We start from the raw sequence: 16072 nt of genomic DNA, 5'->3' as shown, positions 1-16072 counted from the left end.
TTCGTATACTTGTCTTTCTTCGCTTAAAATCGTACTCCTAGGAGATGTCTATTTCGGGATGCTTCCTTCAACAGACTGAAAATACACAAGAAAGGACAAGAGATTACAAAAGGGTCGATGTTGATAGGACAATAGCGATGACAATGGTTGCTGTTGTGGAAGTGTCAGACTTGGATGTGACAGACAGGGAGACAACATATGGGTTAATCTTTTTCTCATTTCACACCTTACTAACAAGCTTTCCATGCTTATAATGCATCATATATTTGTTGTTTTTCAAATTTCAGACAAAGTTAATATTGTTCGATTTGAAATTTTGACATTTTCAGCATGATACCACTGTCACAACCTTGGAACATCCTTTAAAAAGACAACTTTTTTCCAAAAAATTGAAATTTTTGAATATTTCTCATGAATTAAAATTGTTTCAAATTCCTATTTCAGATTGACTGTAGACCACTGGTGATTTGTCGAAGATTCGGTACCATTCGATTAAGAATTCTACGAGTTAATGAGCTTAACTTGAAGACAGTCTGTAAACAATTTGAAGACGAAATATAAGGTAGGTTGTCCGTATCGGACAAAATTTTAAAACGTTAATAGCTCGCTCAAATCAAGTTCATTTTTGATGAAACTTGGTTATGTTAGTCAAGACATCTCAAATGCTTGGGAAAAGGCATATTTCATTGATATCTCAAGATTATCCCTCTTCATTAGAGGGTTTTGGGTTACAGGTCAAAAATAGTAAATGAGCTCTGAAATCCACAAAAACCGTTTGAATTGGCTGAAATGTGTTGAGAATGTGTGGACATATCATTGAAATTGGAAAATGTGGAAAAAAAGAAAATTCTCAAATTTAACCCCCCCTGGCCTACAGGGCTTTTAAGTGAAAATGCCAAAAATTGAAATTTTCAAAAAATTTCAAATAATTTCAAATTTTTCTACTTTTTTGGGCTAGATATGTTTCATAACAATCATCAATTGTGAATAGTAATGAAAGTGTTGATTGTTTTGCATGTTATTTTCATTTTGGGAGGTGTCGGGCACAGAGCACGTTGGGTGGCAGGGTACCAAGCTTTCACTAATTTTTTTATTTCAGCAGGTGAATTAAAGAGAAAAGTATCTGAATTACGAGCAAGAATATTAGCAAAGACTAAAAGGAATGGTTTTTGTTTGAATTGGGAGGGGGCTAAACAAAAAAAGAGGGGGGTAACATACGGGTTTGTTAAAGTAAGTTTTTTAGATAAGCCGGTCACAATGACGGCACACCGGGCAATGTTTTTGTGTGACCATGATGAATTGAAATTCAAAACTGGCGCAGGTTATCATATAAGTCATCTTTGTCATAATCCTCTGTGCGTGAAAGTCGAGCACTTGACAATAGAAAGAGGAAGGGTCAATCAAAGTAGAAAAAGGTGCAATGCCAAGAAAGTCTGTGCAGGCCATGGCAACCGCCCTAAATGCATTTTTCCTGGTAAGCTATATGTTGAAGTTGAAAGAAAATATCATTATATTGAATTGACATTTGAAAGTTTTCTTACCGCGATGGCAACCTCTTGGATGTCTTGGTGGCTGGTTGGATCTTGAAGGATCGCCGAAAGTAGGAGTGGTCATAGTTTCTGCTGTTTGGGTCGAGACATTTCCACTCTGGTACAGGCGGTCTGTCTCGTCGTGCAACAGCCTTCTTGACAGCCTTCCTTCGCAAGTCCGGCATTGTTATCATCACATGTTTCTTGTAGTCACCACCCCTGGTTTTGTTTTTCTTTTTGGTGAAGTAATCTGTTGCCCTGATGTTTTTCAAAACACCAGCTAACTTCTGGTGTCTAGCACTCCGTTGGTACCTGACTGTGTACTGCCTGTTCATTGCAATTCTGTCCAGTGCTTTCATTGGGCGGCAACAAGTATCGACTTCGATGTTGAACCACTTTAGTTTCCGTCGCCCGCTCTCGGCTATGTTATGGTTCATTCTGTGGGCTGCTGAATGGATACGAGGGGTTGAGTTCCTGCTCCTGGTCACAATCTTAGGATCGCTGGCCGACAGACCTCGATTCTTGGACTCGACCCCCTGGGTTGTCACGCCAAGACTCAGCTGTTGCAACGCTCCTTTACTAAGGCATACCTCCAAAACGAGATGTACCAAGTTCTTGTCAATCACTGTCATTTTAAACTTGGGAATCTCACCGTAAGATGACCATCGTGTTGATTTGTGCCACCAAGAACCAGTTGTGCCTGAGCACAGTGAGAATTCGTTCTGTCGACAACCAGTGCAGTCACCACCATAGCAGTTCACAACACAGGCAACAGTGTCATACAGGTATCCCATGATCCTGTCAAGATCACCGTTGCAGCGCTTGAATAGAGATTGCAAAATCTTGGATGACCTTACCCTAAGATCATTCAGAAACGTTGTTTTTAACAGTGTTCTCTCCTCAGCAGTACGTCCCGGGAACATACCTTTACTGAATTCAGCTCTATGTCCTGCACGCGTCTGGGCTTGATGCAAATGTATAGAGTCAAGTTGATGCTTCACCGTGAACAAGCCGCCGAAGAGCTTTTTTGTTGCATCAGTTAACCCTTTGAATGAACTGGAATCACCATCTGTAGTCAAATGTTCTACATGTAGGCCCTGTTTCTCAAAAGTCTCGGCAAATGCAACCCCAAGATCATATTCTCTGAATGCATCTGCTTCAGGAAAGTTAGCCGTGCACTTCGAGTGTCGTTCGTCAACGTTTGTGCCAGTGGCACCACATTTAACTTCAAAACCTTTCGCCCGCATTGCAGCCCCTATCCAGCAGAGTTTTGTTTTAACCTCAATGTCAATGATTTTGTGTTCATCTGTCACATTTTCAACACATAATCCAGTCATTGTGCTCGCACAACGGCCCATCTTGTTCCTCGAAGTGAGGTGTAAACTATTATAGCGTCCATCAGCTTGGACATTGATTCCTGTGTCGTCCTGATTTCTTAGGCGCAGTATCCTTTTCAAGTTCTCGCGTATGTCTGCCATATCGGCCACATTCATTTTAACTGTTTCATCACCAACCTTATTTGCCTGCTTTTGCATGATACTCCTACAGGGGGGCGGGATTCCCATCATGCTCAGTATGTAACTCATACTCTCGTTGCCAATCATTGTGTCCTGCAACGCAATCTGTAATGCAACATTTGGAAGAGCGGCTTTTCGTCCGCGCTTGCCAGTGTCTATGTCCTCAAAAAGTTTATACAATTTCAAATAAAAACCACAGTTTTTACACACCACAGTGACTGAACAACACACCCCCTGCTTACGTACCTCTCCATATTTGAATATCGGCTGACAGTTCACGTGATATTCGCTATGGGCCCTGTTAACGTCGTTGAGCACATCTATCAGTTTGGTTGTCTGAACAACGAAACTCTCGTGATCATGCTCCATGGTCTCATCTGGTATCTCCATCTCATCATCAGTGTCTTCTTTCATGTTCAGCCGTAGTAAGTTGACATTCTTGGCAGTACGGTTATTAATATCCGGTATGTGTCTTTTGCCGTCGTGTCCCATCGTTGTGACCTGTCCGTACTCCTGGGGCGTGAGTCGTCTCCATGTGGGTTGTAGGCCTACTTCTCGTTCGTCGTCGCTCACCACCTCGACACCTCCACTCCGCACGTGTCCGCTCTTGAACATTGTTCTCATTGCTGCATTCGATGCCCTAGCACGCCTCGGAGAACCCCGTTTTCCTATCAATCTCCTCGCCTTTGTCCTCATCTTGTCTTGTCTTTTCGTATACTTGTCTTTCTTCGCTTAAAATCGTACTCCTAGGAGATGTCTATTTCGGGATGCTTCCTTCAACAGACTGAAAATACACAAGAAAGGACAAGAGATTACAAAAGGGTCGATGTTGATAGGACAATAGCGATGACAATGGTTGCTGTTGTGGAAGTGTCAGACTTGGATGTGACAGACAGGGAGATAACATATGGGTTAATCTTTTTCTCATTTCACACCTTACTAACAAGCTTTCCATGCTTATAATGCATCATATATTTGTTGTTTTTCAAATTTCAGACAAAGTTAATATTGTTCGATTTGAAATTTTGACATTTTCAGCATGATACCACTGTCACAACCTTGGAACATCCTTTAAAAAGACAACTTTTTTCCAAAAAATTGAAATTTTTGAATATTTGTCATGAATTAAAATTGTTTCAAATTCCTATTTCAGATTGACTGTAGACCACTGGTGATTTGTCGAAGATTCGGTACCATTCGATTAAGAATTCTACGAGTTAATGAGCTTAACTTGAAGACAGTCTGTAAACAATTTGAAGACGAAATATAAGGTAGGTTGTCCGTATCGGACAAAATTTTAAAACGTTAATAGCTCGCTCAAATCAAGTTCATTTTTGATGAAACTTGGTTATGTTAGTCAAGACATCTCAAATGCTTGGGAAAAGGCATATTTCATTGATATCTCAAGATTATCCCTCTTCATTAGAGGGTTTTGGGTTACAGGTCAAAAATAGTAAATGAGCTCTGAAATCCACAAAAACCGTTTGAATTGGCTGAAATGTGTTGAGAATGTGTGGACATATCATTGAAATTGGAAAATGTGGAAAAAAAGAAAATTCTCAAATTTAACCCCCCCCTGGCCTACAGGGCTTTTAAGTGAAAATGCCAAAAATTGAAATTTTCAAAAAATTTCAAATAATTTCAAATTTTTCTACTTTTTTGGGCTAGATATGTTTCATAACAATCATCAATTGTGAATAGTAATGAAAGTGTTGATTGTTTTGCATGTTATTTTCATTTTGGGAGGTGTCGGGCACAGAGCACGTTGGGTGGCAGGGTACCAAGCTTTCACTAATTTTTTTATTTCAGCAGGTGAATTAAAGAGAAAAGTATCTGAATTACGAGCAAGAATATTAGCAAAGACTAAAAGTAATGGTTTTTGTTTGAATTGGGAGGGGGCTAAACAAAAAAAGAGGGGGGTAACATACGGGTTTGTTAAAGTAAGTTTTTTAGATAAGCCGGTCACAATGACGGCACACCGGGCAATGTTTTTGTGTGACCATGATGAATTGAAATTCAAAACTGGCGCAGGTTATCATATAAGTCATCTTTGTCATAATCCTCTGTGCGTGAAAGTCGAGCACTTGACAATAGAAAGAGGAAGGGTCAATCAAAGTAGAAAAAGGTGCAATGCCAAGAAAGTCTGTGCAGGCCATGGCAACCGCCCTAAATGCATTTTTCCTGGTAAGCTATATGTTGAAGTTGAAAGAAAATATCATTATATTGAATTGACATTTGAAAGTTTTCTTACCGCGATGGCAACCTCTTGGATGTCTTGGTGGCTGGTTGGATCTTGAAGGATCGCCGAAAGTAGGAGTGGTCATAGTTTCTGCTGTTTGGGTCGAGACATTTCCACTCTGGTACAGGCGGTCTGTCTCGTCGTGCAACAGCCTTCTTGACAGCCTTCCTTCGCAAGTCCGGCATTGTTATCATCACATGTTTCTTGTAGTCACCACCCCTGGTTTTGTTTTTCTTTTTGGTGAAGTAATCTGTTGCCCTGATGTTTTTCAAAACACCAGCTAACTTCTGGTGTCTAGCACTCCGTTGGTACCTGACTGTGTACTGCCTGTTCATTGCAATTCTGTCCAGTGCTTTCATTGGGCGGCAACAAGTATCGACTTCGATGTTGAACCACTTTAGTTTCCGTCGCCCGCTCTCGGCTATGTTATGGTTCATTCTGTGGGCTGCTGAATGGATACGAGGGGTTGAGTTCCTGCTCCTGGTCACAATCTTAGGATCGCTGGCCGACAGACCTCGATTCTTGGACTCGACCCCCTGGGTTGTCACGCCAAGACTCAGCTGTTGCAACGCTCCTTTACTAAGGCATACCTCCAAAACGAGATGTACCAAGTTCTTGTCAATCACTGTCATTTTAAACTTGGGAATCTCACCGTAAGATGACCATCGTGTTGATTTGTGCCACCAAGAACCAGTTGTGCCTGAGCACAGTGAGAATTCGTTCTGTCGACAACCAGTGCAGTCACCACCATAGCAGTTCACAACACAGGCAACAGTGTCATACAGGTATCCCATGATCCTGTCAAGATCACCGTTGCAGCGCTTGAATAGAGATTGCAAAATCTTGGATGACCTTACCCTAAGATCATTCAGAAACGTTGTTTTTAACAGTGTTCTCTCCTCAGCAGTACGTCCCGGGAACATACCTTTACTGAATTCAGCTCTATGTCCTGCACGCGTCTGGGCTTGATGCAAATGTATAGAGTCAAGTTGATGCTTCACCGTGAACAAGCCGCCGAAGAGCTTTTTTGTTGCATCAGTTAACCCTTTGAATGAACTGGAATCACCATCTGTAGTCAAATGTTCTACATGTAGGCCCTGTTTCTCAAAAGTCTCGGCAAATGCAACCCCAAGATCATATTCTCTGAATGCATCTGCTTCAGGAAAGTTAGCCGTGCACTTCGAGTGTCGTTCGTCAACGTTTGTGCCAGTGGCACCACATTTAACTTCAAAACCTTTCGCCCGCATTGCAGCCCCTATCCAGCAGAGTTTTGTTTTAACCTCAATGTCAATGATTTTGTGTTCATCTGTCACATTTTCAACACATAATCCAGTCATTGTGCTCGCACAACGGCCCATCTTGTTCCTCGAAGTGAGGTGTAAACTATTATAGCGTCCATCAGCTTGGACATTGATTCCTGTGTCGTCCTGATTTCTTAGGCGCAGTATCCTTTTCAAGTTCTCGCGTATGTCTGCCATATCGGCCACATTCATTTTAACTGTTTCATCACCAACCTTATTTGCCTGCTTTTGCATGATACTCCTACAGGGGGGCGGGATTCCCATCATGCTCAGTATGTAACTCATACTCTCGTTGCCAATCATTGTGTCCTGCAACGCAATCTGTAATGCAACATTTGGAAGAGCGGCTTTTCGTCCGCGCTTGCCAGTGTCTATGTCCTCAAAAAGTTTATACAATTTCAAATAAAAACCACAGTTTTTACACACCACAGTGACTGAACAACACACCCCCTGCTTACGTACCTCTCCATATTTGAATATCGGCTGACAGTTCACGTGATATTCGCTATGGGCCCTGTTAACGTCGTTGAGCACATCTATCGGTTTGGTTGTCTGAACAACGAAACTCTCGTGATCATGCTCCATGGTCTCATCTGGTATCTCCATCTCATCATCAGTGTCTTCTTTCATGTTCAGCCGTAGTAAGTTGACATTCTTGGCAGTACGGTTATTAATATCCGGTATGTGTCTTTTGCCGTCGTGTCCCATCGTTGTGACCTGTCCGTACTCCTGGGGCGTGAGTCGTCTCCATGTGGGTTGTAGGCCTACTTCTCGTTCGTCGTCGCTCACCACCTCGACACCTCCACTCCGCACGTGTCCGCTCTTGAACATTGTTCTCATTGCTGCATTCGATGCCCTAGCACGCCTCGGAGAACCCCGTTTTCCTATCAATCTCCTCGCCTTTGTCCTCATCTTGTCTTGTCTTTTCGTATACTTGTCTTTCTTCGCTTAAAATCGTACTCCTAGGAGATGTCTATTTCGGGATGCTTCCTTCAACAGACTGAAAATACACAAGAAAGGACAAGAGATTACAAAAGGGTCGATGTTGATAGGACAATAGCGATGACAATGGTTGCTGTTGTGGAAGTGTCAGACTTGGATGTGACAGACAGGGAGATAACATATGGGTTAATCTTTTTCTCATTTCACACCTTACTAACAAGCTTTCCATGCTTATAATGCATCATATATTTGTTGTTTTTCAAATTTCAGACAAAGTTAATATTGTTCGATTTGAAATTTTGACATTTTCAGCATGATACCACTGTCACAACCTTGGAACATCCTTTAAAAAGACAACTTTTTTCCAAAAAATTGAAATTTTTGAATATTTGTCATGAATTAAAATTGTTTCAAATTCCTATTTCAGATTGACTGTAGACCACTGGTGATTTGTCGAAGATTCGGTACCATTCGATTAAGAATTCTACGAGTTAATGAGCTTAACTTGAAGACAGTCTGTAAACAATTTGAAGACGAAATATAAGGTAGGTTGTCCGTATCGGACAAAATTTTAAAACGTTAATAGCTCGCTCAAATCAAGTTCATTTTTGATGAAACTTGGTTATGTTAGTCAAGACATCTCAAATGCTTGGGAAAAGGCATATTTCATTGATATCTCAAGATTATCCCTCTTCATTAGAGGGTTTTGGGTTACAGGTCAAAAATAGTAAATGAGCTCTGAAATCCACAAAAACCGTTTGAATTGGCTGAAATGTGTTGAGAATGTGTGGACATATCATTGAAATTGGAAAATGTGGAAAAAAAGAAAATTCTCAAATTTAACCCCCCCCTGGCCTACAGGGCTTTTAAGTGAAAATGCCAAAAATTGAAATTTTCAAAAAATTTCAAATAATTTCAAATTTTTCTACTTTTTTGGGCTAGATATGTTTCATAACAATCATCAATTGTGAATAGTAATGAAAGTGTTGATTGTTTTGCATGTTATTTTCATTTTGGGAGGTGTCGGGCACAGAGCACGTTGGGTGGCAGGGTACCAAGCTTTCACTAATTTTTTTATTTCAGCAGGTGAATTAAAGAGAAAAGTATCTGAATTACGAGCAAGAATATTAGCAAAGACTAAAAGTAATGGTTTTTGTTTGAATTGGGAGGGGGCTAAACAAAAAAAGAGGGGGGTAACATACGGGTTTGTTAAAGTAAGTTTTTTAGATAAGCCGGTCACAATGACGGCACACCGGGCAATGTTTTTGTGTGACCATGATGAATTGAAATTCAAAACTGGCGCAGGTTATCATATAAGTCATCTTTGTCATAATCCTCTGTGCGTGAAAGTCGAGCACTTGACAATAGAAAGAGGAAGGGTCAATCAAAGTAGAAAAAGGTGCAATGCCAAGAAAGTCTGTGCAGGCCATGGCAACCGCCCTAAATGCATTTTTCCTGGTAAGCTATATGTTGAAGTTGAAAGAAAATATCATTATATTGAATTGACATTTGAAAGTTTTCTTACCGCGATGGCAACCTCTTGGATGTCTTGGTGGCTGGTTGGATCTTGAAGGATCGCCGAAAGTAGGAGTGGTCATAGTTTCTGCTGTTTGGGTCGAGACATTTCCACTCTGGTACAGGCGGTCTGTCTCGTCGTGCAACAGCCTTCTTGACAGCCTTCCTTCGCAAGTCCGGCATTGTTATCATCACATGTTTCTTGTAGTCACCACCCCTGGTTTTGTTTTTCTTTTTGGTGAAGTAATCTGTTGCCCTGATGTTTTTCAAAACACCAGCTAACTTCTGGTGTCTAGCACTCCGTTGGTACCTGACTGTGTACTGCCTGTTCATTGCAATTCTGTCCAGTGCTTTCATTGGGCGGCAACAAGTATCGACTTCGATGTTGAACCACTTTAGTTTCCGTCGCCCGCTCTCGGCTATGTTATGGTTCATTCTGTGGGCTGCTGAATGGATACGAGGGGTTGAGTTCCTGCTCCTGGTCACAATCTTAGGATCGCTGGCCGACAGACCTCGATTCTTGGACTCGACCCCCTGGGTTGTCACGCCAAGACTCAGCTGTTGCAACGCTCCTTTACTAAGGCATACCTCCAAAACGAGATGTACCAAGTTCTTGTCAATCACTGTCATTTTAAACTTGGGAATCTCACCGTAAGATGACCATCGTGTTGATTTGTGCCACCAAGAACCAGTTGTGCCTGAGCACAGTGAGAATTCGTTCTGTCGACAACCAGTGCAGTCACCACCATAGCAGTTCACAACACAGGCAACAGTGTCATACAGGTATCCCATGATCCTGTCAAGATCACCGTTGCAGCGCTTGAATAGAGATTGCAAAATCTTGGATGACCTTACCCTAAGATCATTCAGAAACGTTGTTTTTAACAGTGTTCTCTCCTCAGCAGTACGTCCCGGGAACATACCTTTACTGAATTCAGCTCTATGTCCTGCACGCGTCTGGGCTTGATGCAAATGTATAGAGTCAAGTTGATGCTTCACCGTGAACAAGCCGCCGAAGAGCTTTTTTGTTGCATCAGTTAACCCTTTGAATGAACTGGAATCACCATCTGTAGTCAAATGTTCTACATGTAGGCCCTGTTTCTCAAAAGTCTCGGCAAATGCAACCCCAAGATCATATTCTCTGAATGCATCTGCTTCAGGAAAGTTAGCCGTGCACTTCGAGTGTCGTTCGTCAACGTTTGTGCCAGTGGCACCACATTTAACTTCAAAACCTTTCGCCCGCATTGCAGCCCCTATCCAGCAGAGTTTTGTTTTAACCTCAATGTCAATGATTTTGTGTTCATCTGTCACATTTTCAACACATAATCCAGTCATTGTGCTCGCACAACGGCCCATCTTGTTCCTCGAAGTGAGGTGTAAACTATTATAGCGTCCATCAGCTTGGACATTGATTCCTGTGTCGTCCTGATTTCTTAGGCGCAGTATCCTTTTCAAGTTCTCGCGTATGTCTGCCATATCGGCCACATTCATTTTAACTGTTTCATCACCAACCTTATTTGCCTGCTTTTGCATGATACTCCTACAGGGGGGCGGGATTCCCATCATGCTCAGTATGTAACTCATACTCTCGTTGCCAATCATTGTGTCCTGCAACGCAATCTGTAATGCAACATTTGGAAGAGCGGCTTTTCGTCCGCGCTTGCCAGTGTCTATGTCCTCAAAAAGTTTATACAATTTCAAATAAAAACCACAGTTTTTACACACCACAGTGACTGAACAACACACCCCCTGCTTACGTACCTCTCCATATTTGAATATCGGCTGACAGTTCACGTGATATTCGCTATGGGCCCTGTTAACGTCGTTGAGCACATCTATCAGTTTGGTTGTCTGAACAACGAAACTCTCGTGATCATGCTCCATGGTCTCATCTGGTATCTCCATCTCATCATCAGTGTCTTCTTTCATGTTCAGCCGTAGTAAGTTGACATTCTTGGCAGTACGGTTATTAATATCCGGTATGTGTCTTTTGCCGTCGTGTCCCATCGTTGTGACCTGTCCGTACTCCTGGGGCGTGAGTCGTCTCCATGTGGGTTGTAGGCCTACTTCTCGTTCGTCGTCGCTCACCACCTCGACACCTCCACTCCGCACGTGTCCGCTCTTGAACATTGTTCTCATTGCTGCATTCGATGCCCTAGCACGCCTCGGAGAACCCCGTTTTCCTATCAATCTCCTCGCCTTTGTCCTCATCTTGTCTTGTCTTTTCGTATACTTGTCTTTCTTCGCTTAAAATCGTACTCCTAGGAGATGTCTATTTCGGGATGCTTCCTTCAACAGACTGAAAATACACAAGAAAGGACAAGAGATTACAAAAGGGTCGATGTTGATAGGACAATAGCGATGACAATGGTTGCTGTTGTGGAAGTGTCAGACTTGGATGTGACAGACAGGGAGATAACATATGGGTTAATCTTTTTCTCATTTCACACCTTACTAACAAGCTTTCCATGCTTATAATGCATCATATATTTGTTGTTTTTCAAATTTCAGACAAAGTTAATATTGTTCGATTTGAAATTTTGACATTTTCAGCATGATACCACTGTCACAACCTTGGAACATCCTTTAAAAAGACAACTTTTTTCCAAAAAATTGAAATTTTTGAATATTTGTCATGAATTAAAATTGTTTCAAATTCCTATTTCAGATTGACTGTAGACCACTGGTGATTTGTCGAAGATTCGGTACCATTCGATTAAGAATTCTACGAGTTAATGAGCTTAACTTGAAGACAGTCTGTAAACAATTTGAAGACGAAATATAAGGTAGGTTGTCCGTATCGGACAAAATTTTAAAACGTTAATAGCTCGCTCAAATCAAGTTCATTTTTGATGAAACTTGGTTATGTTAGTCAAGACATCTCAAATGCTTGGGAAAAGGCATATTTCATTGATATCTCAAGATTATCCCTCTTCATTAGAGGGTTTTGGGTTACAGGTCAAAAATAGTAAATGAGCTCTGAAATCCACAAAAACCGTTTGAATTGGCTGAAATGTGTTGAGAATGTGTGGACATATCATTGAAATTGGAAAATGTGGAAAAAAAGAAAATTCTCAAATTTAACCCCCCCCCTGGCCTACAGGGCTTTTAAGTGAAAATGCCAAAAATTGAAATTTTCAAAAAATTTCAAATAATTTCAAATTTTTCTACTTTTTTGGGCTAGATATGTTTCATAACAATCATCAATTGTGAATAGTAATGAAAGTGTTGATTGTTTTGCATGTTATTTTCATTTTGGGAGGTGTCGGGCACAGAGCACGTTGGGTGGCAGGGTACCAAGCTTTCACTAATTTTTTTATTTCAGCAGGTGAATTAAAGAGAAAAGTATCTGAATTACGAGCAAGAATATTAGCAAAGAATAAAAGTAATGGTTTTTGTTTGAATTGGGAGGGGGCTAAACAAAAAAAGAGGGGGGTAACATACGGGTTTGTTAAAGTAAGTTTTTTAGATAAGCCGGTCACAATGACGGCACACCGGGCAATGTTTTTGTGTGACCATGATGAATTGAAATTCAAAACTGGCGCAGGTTATCATATAAGTCATCTTTGTCATAATCCTCTGTGCGTGAAAGTCGAGCACTTGACAATAGAAAGAGGAAGGGTCAATCAAAGTAGAAAAAGGTGCAATGCCAAGAAAGTCTGTGCAGGCCATGGCAACCGCCCTAAATGCATTTTTCCTGGTAAGCTATATGTTGAAGTTGAAAGAAAATATCATTATATTGAATTGACATTTGAAAGTTTTCTTACCGCGATGGCAACCTCTTGGATGTCTTGGTGGCTGGTTGGATCTTGAAGGATCGCCGAAAGTAGGAGTGGTCATAGTTTCTGCTGTTTGGGTCGAGACATTTCCACTCTGGTACAGGCGGTCTGTCTCGTCGTGCAACAGCCTTCTTGACAGCCTTCCTTCGCAAGTCCGGCATTGTTATCATCACATGTTTCTTGTAGTCACCACCCCTGGTTTTGTTTTTCTTTTTGGTGAAGTAATCTGTTGCCCTGATGTTTTTCAAAACACCAGCTAACTTCTGGTGTCTAGCACTCCGTTGGTACCTGACTGTGTACTGCCTGTTCATTGCAATTCTGTCCAGTGCTTTCATTGGGCGGCAACAAGTATCGACTTCGATGTTGAACCACTTTAGTTTCCGTCGCCCGCTCTCGGCTATGTTATGGTTCATTCTGTGGGCTGCTGAATGGATACGAGGGGTTGAGTTCCTGCTCCTGGTCACAATCTTAGGATCGCTGGCCGACAGACCTCGATTCTTGGACTCGACCCCCTGGGTTGTCACGCCAAGACTCAGCTGTTGCAACGCTCCTTTACTAAGGCATACCTCCAAAACGAGATGTACCAAGTTCTTGTCAATCACTGTCATTTTAAACTTGGGAATCTCACCGTAAGATGACCATCGTGTTGATTTGTGCCACCAAGAACCAGTTGTGCCTGAGCACAGTGAGAATTCGTTCTGTCGACAACCAGTGCAGTCACCACCATAGCAGTTCACAACACAGGCAACAGTGTCATACAGGTATCCCATGATCCTGTCAAGATCACCGTTGCAGCGCTTGAATAGAGATTGCAAAATCTTGGATGACCTTACCCTAAGATCATTCAGAAACGTTGTTTTTAACAGTGTTCTCTCCTCAGCAGTACGTCCCGGGAACATACCTTTACTGAATTCAGCTCTATGTCCCGCACGCGTCTGGGCTTGATGCAAATGTATAGAGTCAAGTTGATGCTTCACCGTGAACAAGCCGCCGAAGAGCTTTTTTGTTGCATCAGTTAACCCTTTGAATGAACTGGAATCACCATCTGTAGTCAAATGTTCTACATGTAGGCCCTGTTTCTCAAAAGTCTCGGCAAATGCAACCCCAAGATCATATTCTCTGAATGCATCTGCTTCAGGAAAGTTAGCCGTGCACTTCGAGTGTCGTTCGTCAACGTTTGTGCCAGTGGCACCACATTTAACTTCAAAACCTTTCGCCCGCATTGCAGCCCCTATCCAGCAGAGTTTTGTTTTAACCTCAATGTCAATGATTTTGTGTTCATCTGTCACATTTTCAACACATAATCCAGTCATTGTGCTCGCACAACGGCCCATCTTGTTCCTCGAAGTGAGGTGTAAACTATTATAGCGTCCATCAGCTTGGACATTGATTCCTGTGTCGTCCTGATTTCTTAGGCGCAGTATCCTTTTCAAGTTCTCGCGTATGTCTGCCATATCGGCCACATTCATTTTAACTGTTTCATCACCAACCTTATTTGCCTGCTTTTGCATGATACTCCTACAGGGGGGCGGGATTCCCATCATGCTCAGTATGTAACTCATACTCTCGTTGCCAATCATTGTGTCCTGCAACGCAATCTGTAATGCAACATTTGGAAGAGCGGCTTTTCGTCCGCGCTTGCCAGTGTCTATGTCCTCAAAAAGTTTATACAATTTCAAATAAAAACCACAGTTTTTACACACCACAGTGACTGAACAACACACCCCCTGCTTACGTACCTCTCCATATTTGAATATCGGCTGACAGTTCACGTGATATTCGCTATGGGCCCTGTTAACGTCGTTGAGCACATCTATCAGTTTGGTTGTCTGAACAACGAAACTCTCGTGATCATGCTCCATGGTCTCATCTGGTATCTCCATCTCATCATCAGTGTCTTCTTTCATGTTCAGCCGTAGTAAGTTGACATTCTTGGCAGTACGGTTATTAATATCCGGTATGTGTCTTTTGCCGTCGTGTCCCATCGTTGTGACCTGTCCGTACTCCTGGGGCGTGAGTCGTCTCCATGTGGGTTGTAGGCCTACTTCTCGTTCGTCGTCGCTCACCACCTCGACACCTCCACTCCGCACGTGTCCGCTCTTGAACATTGTTCTCATTGCTGCATTCGATGCCCTAGCACGCCTCGGAGAACCCCGTTTTCCTATCAATCTCCTCGCCTTTGTCCTCATCTTGTCTTGTCTTTTCGTATACTTGTCTTTCTTCGCTTAAAATCGTACTCCTAGGAGATGTCTATTTCGGGATGCTTCCTTCAACAGACTGAAAATACACAAGAAAGGACAAGAGATTACAAAAGGGTCGATGTTGATAGGACAATAGCGATGACAATGGTTGCTGTTGTGGAAGTGTCAGACTTGGATGTGACAGACAGGGAGATAACATATGGGTTAATCTTTTTGTCATTTCACACCTTACTAACAAGCTTTCCATGCTTATAATGCATCATATATTTGTTGTTTTTCAAATTTCAGACAAAGTTAATATTGTTCGATTTGAAATTTTGACATTTTCAGCATGATACCACTGTCACAACCTTGGAACATCCTTTAAAAAGACAACTTTTTTCCAAAAAATTGAAATTTTTGAATATTTGTCATGAATTAAAATTGTTTCAAATTCCTATTTCAGATTGACTGTAGACCACTGGTGATTTGTCGAAGATTCGGTACCATTCGATTAAGAATTCTACGAGTTAATGAGCTTAACTTGAAGACAGTCTGTAAACAATTTGAAGACGAAATATAAGGTAGGTTGTCCGTATCGGACAAAATTTTAAAACGTTAATAGCTCGCTCAAATCAAGTTCATTTTTGATGAAACTTGGTTATGTTAGTCAAGACATCTCAAATGCTTGGGAAAAGGCATATTTCATTGATATCTCAAGATTATCCCTCTTCATTAGAGGGTTTTGGGTTACAGGTCAAAAATAGTAAATGAGCTCTGAAATCCACAAAAACCGTTTGAATTGGCTGAAATGTGTTGAGAATGTGTGGACATATCATTGAAATTGGAAAATGTGGAAAAAAAGAAAATTCTCAAATTTAACCCCCCCTGGCCTACAGGGCTTTTAAGTGAAAATGCCAAAAATTGAAATTTTCAAAAAATTTCAAATAATTTCAAATTTTTCTACTTTTTTGGGCTAGATATGTTTCATAACAATCATCAATTGTGAATAGTAATGAAAGTGTTGATTGTTTTGCATGTTATTTTCATTTTGGGAGGTGTCGGGCACA

General features: G+C 41.5%; 1 long non-coding RNA gene across 1 annotated transcript in view; it reads left to right on the top strand.

Annotated features, from left to right (window-relative positions):
- LOC135497896 (uncharacterized) overlaps positions 1–16072 on the top strand; it is a 37630-nt gene that overhangs the window by 15594 nt on the left and 5964 nt on the right. Inside the window, exons 4-8 of the long non-coding RNA XR_010448967.1 lie at positions 445–562; positions 4200–4317; positions 7956–8073; positions 11712–11829; positions 15469–15586. This is a non-coding gene — a long non-coding RNA (uncharacterized LOC135497896). The remainder of the gene's footprint in view (positions 1–444; positions 563–4199; positions 4318–7955; positions 8074–11711; positions 11830–15468; positions 15587–16072) is intronic.

Source organism: Lineus longissimus, chromosome 13 (assembly GCF_910592395.1).
Source record: "Lineus longissimus chromosome 13, tnLinLong1.2, whole genome shotgun sequence".
NCBI lineage: Eukaryota > Metazoa > Nemertea > Pilidiophora > Heteronemertea > Lineidae > Lineus > Lineus longissimus.
This window is presented reverse-complemented; position numbering and strand designations above follow the sequence as displayed.